At 48.3% G+C, this 6,384-nt stretch overlaps 1 protein-coding gene across 8 annotated transcripts in view; it reads right to left on the reverse strand.

Annotated features, from left to right (window-relative positions):
- Window positions 1-5,920, reverse strand: part of LOC116986370 (protein NDRG3-like) — a 73,638-nt gene extending 67,718 nt beyond the window's left edge. For 2 of the 8 annotated variants that reach the window (XM_033041841.1, XM_033041837.1), the window contains exon 1: window positions 5,531-5,920. The gene's annotated coding sequence lies outside the window, so the exon portion shown is untranslated. Of the gene's footprint in view, window positions 1-4,822; window positions 5,463-5,526 lie in introns of those variants that run through there. The other 6 variants (XM_033041838.1, XM_033041839.1, XM_033041840.1 and 3 more) reach the window with 6 other exon arrangements.
- Window positions 5,921-6,384: the final 464 nt, after the last annotated feature.

The following is a 6,384-nucleotide window of genomic DNA, read 5'->3' on the forward strand; positions in this document are numbered from 1 at the left end:
GTGTGTTGGATAGTGCTAGTGTACAGGGTGATCGCTGGTTGGACTCGGTGGGCCGAAGGGCCTGTTTCCGTGCTATAAGTCTAAAGTGTAACGGCTGAATGGCCTAATTCTGCACCTAACGTCTTAGGGTCATAAGTCGCAGAGAAGGTGAGGGAGGGATGCAGAGGACAAATGGAATGCCTGTAATAGATTGAGGTTGTAGTTGGGGATGTTAAAAGAGTGACAAGGAAGTGCAATGCGTTCCAAATAGCTGGTCAATGTCCTAGTGGATAGGGAACCAAAATGCTGCCTTAAATCCAAAACTAAGTAAGTAAAACTGAATAGGATGGTAAGAGACACAGAGAGACTTTAGAGATACAAAATGGTAACAGGCCCTTCGGCCCACCAAGTCCCAGCTGACCAGTGATCACCAGCACTATCCTACACATTAGGGACAATTTACAATTTTATCAAAGCCAAGTGACATACAAACCTGCATGTCTTTGGAGCGTGGGAGGAAATGGGAGCACCCGGAGAAAACCCACGCAGTCACAGGGAGAACATACAAGCTCCATACAGGAAGCGCCAATAGTCAGGATTGAACCCGGGTCCCTGGCACTGTAAGGCAGCAACTCTACCGCTGTGCCATTTTGAAACAGAAAATAGAATAGAAGGGTGCTTGCTCAACGTGCCAGCAATCACAGTGGCGCGGCGGGTAAAGCTGCTGCCTCACAGCATCACGGACCTGTCTGTGTGGAGTTCGCCTTGTCTCCCTGTGACTGCTTGGGGTTCCTTCCACATCCCAAAGACGTGCAGGTCTGTAGGTTTATTGGCCCTCTGTATTTCACCCCTTGTGTGTAGGGAGTGGATGAGAAAGTGGGATAACATAGAACTAGTGTGAATGGGTGATCGATGGTCAGCGTGGACTCGGTGGACTGAGGAACTGTTTCCACGCTGTATCTGTAAACTTAGCTAAATTCCCCCTGAATATTCCCATTCAAAACAGTTAGCAATAGGAAAGGAATGGCACAAAGAGTCAGTGACGCATCCATTCTGCTCCTTCATTCCAGCAAAATTAGGCCATTTTCCCCACATCCCATCAAATCTGTTCCACCATTCCATCATGGCCAATCTATCTCTCCCTCATAACCCAATTCTTCTGCCTTCTCCCCATAACCTTTGACATCCTTCCTAATCAAGAACCTATCATTCTCTGCTTTAAAAACATCCAATGCCATCAAACGCTCATCATACGCAAACTCAACATCCCTGGGATTATTCTCGTAAACCTCCTCTGGACCCTCTCCAATGCCAGCAAACAAAAGAGAAAGAGAAATGTTGACCAACTTTTATTTTCTTTAAACCAGAAATGCTTATTCTATTTCCACACAGATGCTGCCTGAACTACTGAGTCTCCCACCATTTTGTATTAAAACCCTTTTTGTATCAGACATGCATCTTGCATTCAATTGTCACTGCTTCAGTATACTCCTAGCCGATCTCTTTTGCTCCACCTCCTGTAAATGGTCACATGGATCCTCCACAGTCCAAACGGTAAGGCACAATATTATCTTGTCTGTTCTATAGAGTAATACAGCATAGGAACAGGCCCTTCAGCCCATCTTATCCATGCTGCCCATTGTACCTATCCACAATTTGAGTCCCAAGGAACTACACCAACCACCTCTAAACGTCGATGCCCGCTACCAGCCGGATAATGCACGCCTTGGCACACTCTCCACCCTCTCATCCCTATAAACCCCTGTTATATCAGCATTTAGAAGATTGAGGGGGGATCTTATAGAAATTTACAAAATTCTTAAGGGGTTGGACAGGCTAGATGCAGGAAGATTGTTCCCGATGTTGGGGAAGTCCAGGACAAGGGGTCACAGTTTAAGGATAAGGGGGAAATCTTTTAGGACCGAGATGAGGAAAATATTTTTCACACAGAGAGTGGTGAATCTCTGGAATTCTCTGCCACAGAAGGTAGTTGAGGCCAGTTCATTGGCTATATTTAAGAGGGAGTTAGATGTCGCCCTTGTGGCTAAAGGGATCAGGGGGTATGGAGAGAAGGCAGGTACAGGATACTGAGTTGGATGATCAGCCATGATCATATTGAATGGTGGTGCAGGCTCGAAGGGCCGAATGGCCTACTCCTGCACCTATTTTCTATGTTTCTATGTTCTTCCTAACCCAGCCTCTTGAGCCAATGGTGGAATGCATTGCCACAGATGGCTGTGGAAGCCAAGTCATTGGGTATTTTTGATTAGTAAGGGTGTCAGGGGTACGGGGAGAAGGCAGGAAAATGGGGTTGGGAGGGAAAGATAGGTCAGCCGCGATTGAATGGCGGTGTAGACTCAATGAGCCGAACAGCTTAATTCTGCTCCTATGACTTATGGACCTGACCATCTCCAATATCTCTTTCCCAGATCCCAAACACAAAACATTAACTCCCCCTTCTTTCTATATATGCTGCCTGACCTGACCAGCCTTTTCTGGGTTTTTTTTATTATTTATTTCAAAAATCAACTTTATTCAGAGTAAAAATACGCAAAACCAAAAAAATAATCATACATTCACAGCATCTTTACATTCAATAGTGTCAAACTCAGTAGTGTTCACACTCGTCTTCAAACAAAACACCTTTGCCACTCGTGTGGCCCCCTGGGGTATTTTCCCCACTCAGAAGGCAGTAGGTATATGGAACGAGGAAGTCTGAAGGATCCAGAGGAAGTCTGAAGAAGGGTCTCGACCTGAGACATCACCCATTCCTTCTCTCCAGAGATGTTGCATGTCCCGCTGAGTTACTCCAGTATTTTGTGTCTATCTTCGAGCTGCCAGAGGTAGTCGAGGCAGATACTATACAGTAATAGCATTTAAAAGACACTTGAACAGGTACATGGATGGGAATTTTTTAGAGGGGCTATGGGCCAAACGGGATTTGCAGCTTTGTAGGGCATCCTTTTTTAATTTTTTTTATAATCAACTCTATTCAGAAATATACAAAACAAAAACTCATCACAATTACATTAAACAGTGTCATATTCAGTAATATTCACACCTGTCTTTCAACGGCATGGATGAGTTGGCAGAAGGGGAGGTAGTTGAGGCAGGTACCACAGGAGGCAGTTGAGGACAGGTACTATAACAATATTGAAAAGCCACTTGGGCAGGTACAAGAAAACGTTTTGAGGGTTAATGAGCCAAACACGGGCTAATGGGGTATCTTGTTTTTTTAATTCCAAAAATCAACTTTATTCAGGAATATACAAAACAAAAGCTCGTCATAATTACATTCAAGTGTTATAGACACAAAAAGCTGGAGTAACTCAGCGGGTCAGATAGCATCTCTGGAGAAAAGGAATAGGTGGCGTTGGCATACACGGCATGGACGAGTTGGGCCGAAGGGCCTGTGTCCGTGCTGTATGACTCTCCAAACCCAATGTTTTTAGCCAAACCAATGGAGTCACCCACACCATCTCAGTTGGCTCAGCGCTTGGCAACAACACAGGACTATCCCGGGAGCTGTCTCTCTTCCTCATTCTCTATCTAACCACCTCTATCACAACTCTAAATGAATTGTTTTTGGAGGCATCCCACCGCTCCTCCCCATTTCCCCGATGGACCACGGCAACTCCTAATGAGTTTAAAGTGGCCTCGGGGAACGAAATAGACAAGTGCGTGCAAGAAGTGCCGGAGGTGGCGGCACTTGTGAAACGGCTGCGGCTCGCCTGCAATCTGTCTGTTTTTACTTTTTTGTTGTTGTTTTTTTTGTCTAGTTCAGTTAAACTTTTGGTCATTAGGTGGTGTTATGTGTGGGGGGGGGGCTGAAACAGGACTTTCTGTCTCTCCCTTCGGGGGAATGCGACTTTTTGTCATATCCCCCTTCTCTTCCCCCGCCTGAGCTGAGGCCTAATGGCGGAGCTGGCGGCCTCCAACCTGCGACCGACCTCGAGGCTCCGGAGGTAGAGCCAGCCAGGACTCACCAACGTGAGGCTGGCCGTCTTCGAGCTGCGGCGACGTTCGGGCAGCGGCACGACTCGGCGCTCCGGTGAGGGCGGACGGCGCGGGGCTGAGACACTCCTGTGTGGGCGGCCCGGCTACCGGCTGGAAGGCGCTCCCGTGTGGGCGGCCCGGCTCTCGGCTGGAATGCGCTCCCGTGTGGGCGGCCCGGTGCGGGCTGAGACGCTCTCGTGTGGGCGGCCCGGTGCGGGGCGGAGACGGTGCTCCGGTGGCTGAGACGACGTTCTGGCGGCGGCGACCTGAATCCGGGGCCGGCCGCGGGCCAGTGGACGGCATCGTCAGGAGCTCGCAGGTCACAGGCTGGTGCCTGTTTTCCGGAGCTCCCGTGGCAACAGCTGCGTCCGCTGGACTGGAGGGCGGCAGCTTCGACCACCCCTGGGCCGCGGAGCTTGAACCGCGGGACTGACTTACCATCGCCCGGTGGGGTATCGCCTCAGCGCAGAGGGAGAAGAGGAGGGAAGAGACAGTAACTCTAAGACTTTTGCCTCCATCACAGTGAGGAAGTGCTTGGTGAACTCACTGTGGTGGATGTTAATTTGTGTTTATTGTGTGTTGTTATTATTACATGTATGGCTGCAGGCAACAACATTTCGTTCAGACCGAAAGGTCTGAATGACAAATAAAGGATTCAATTCAATTCAAGAGTTGCTATCGCACACACAAAACATGAGACACACGCTTCCTCTCCTCTCCCCCCCCCCCCCTCCTCTCCCAAGGTCACATTGAACTGAGTGGTAGATGATACTGATTCTGTAAACAACGAACATTTTTACAGGGGGAGGGCAAGAATAGAAAACACTGATTTAAGAGCTTCATAAACTCACCTTGGTGCGAGCACAGTGCCGAAGATGAAAGCGACAGATGAAAGCGACAGAGCCTCAGATAGAGATGTGCAACTAACTGGACGACACCGTCCTTGATACCCTTCCCTGCTAACGTCACGCCGAGGTAGAAAGAAGGGACGGAGAAAATAGTCTTCTTGTGCTAAAATACAGCTTGGATCAGATCCAAGACCCGCATAGGGCCGTCTCCCAAGAATTGCGCCTTGCCTCACGGCACCGTTCGGCGCATCAATTTCCTCCTGCCTCTTGTTAATTTCCGAAATAAATTACGGCCGGGCTCGACTATAGGAGAGGGGTGTTCGACACCAAAACTGTATCTCATCCGACCACTAAAGATCTCTGTGAACCCTTCATTTCCAACAGTCTACCCCGACTGCGACCGGGAACATATCAACAAACAGTTGGGGGTTGGGGTGGGGGAGGTAAATAACACACTATTCATTTTCAGTTTGATCTTAAAATTCAACCCCCCTTCCCCCCCCTATCAGTCGCTAATTTATCCGAGGCGACGCTGGGAATTTTTTTACGTGTTTTATTTTTGGCTCAAAGTGGTTTAAAAGTCGAATTATTTGTGTGTGAGGGCGAGCGAGCGACCGGCTGTGGAGTGAATGGGCCACGTGTGCGATGTATCCATTCCTCAACATTCCATGTTGTATCAGTTGATACAAATTGTATCGAGTACTCACTATCAGCCGGCCGTGGCACGTCGCTGGGATTCAGCCGGAATCGAGCTGTCGTTATCTTTGCTTGCTTCTTGCAGTGGGGATCTGGTGGAAGCTGAACTGCGATTGAGCGACGGAGTCACGCCTCTGCTGAGAGAGGAATGGATAAGGAGCAAAATGGGGAGGGAACACAAAGACCTGCAAGCCGCATTGAGGGGGAAGCGTAAGTCACTATGGCAACGGGCTGCGGAGAATGACTCCACCAAAGGTCAGATAGATCACTCCTGCTACGCAACGGAACGTGGACCTTTTTTTTCATCCATTTCCGTAACCCGACCCGACTCGCAGTGTAATCAACGTTGTGGGGGAACAGTTTGTGTTAATACATTAAAATTCTGAAAATGAGGAGAAGATTTTTACCAAATAACTTTTATTTTTACGAGGATGTTTCCGTAACCGGCTTCCGTCTCCGCACTAGTTATCTTTGCTCCGCTATGGGATCTTTGGTGTGGAGACGGAAGGCGGTTACGGAAATGGGGCCTAAAATTACCCACAAATTTGCCCATGACCGTACTATGTATCAAAGATCCTATAGGGTGATTTCACGAAAGGTCACTGGATCATAGATCCTCACCCACGTGACCGCAAAATCCAACTGGGGTACAAACATCACTTCCGGTGCATGTTATTGATGCTGAAAACGCGAACTTTCACACCCGTTAAAAACCGCGAAAACGGCCCGTTTTTGAGCTGTAAATTACTGTGCCAGTCGGGGTGACCGTGAGACACAGTTATCTTACTTTACAGTCTAGAAGATAAATAAAAACGAAGGTAAATACAGGAGGGAGCTGAAGGGGCAACAACAGCGGAAGTGGTTA

Source organism: Amblyraja radiata, chromosome 23 (assembly GCF_010909765.2).
Source record: "Amblyraja radiata isolate CabotCenter1 chromosome 23, sAmbRad1.1.pri, whole genome shotgun sequence".
In the NCBI taxonomy this organism is placed as follows: Eukaryota; Metazoa; Chordata; class Chondrichthyes; order Rajiformes; family Rajidae; genus Amblyraja; species Amblyraja radiata.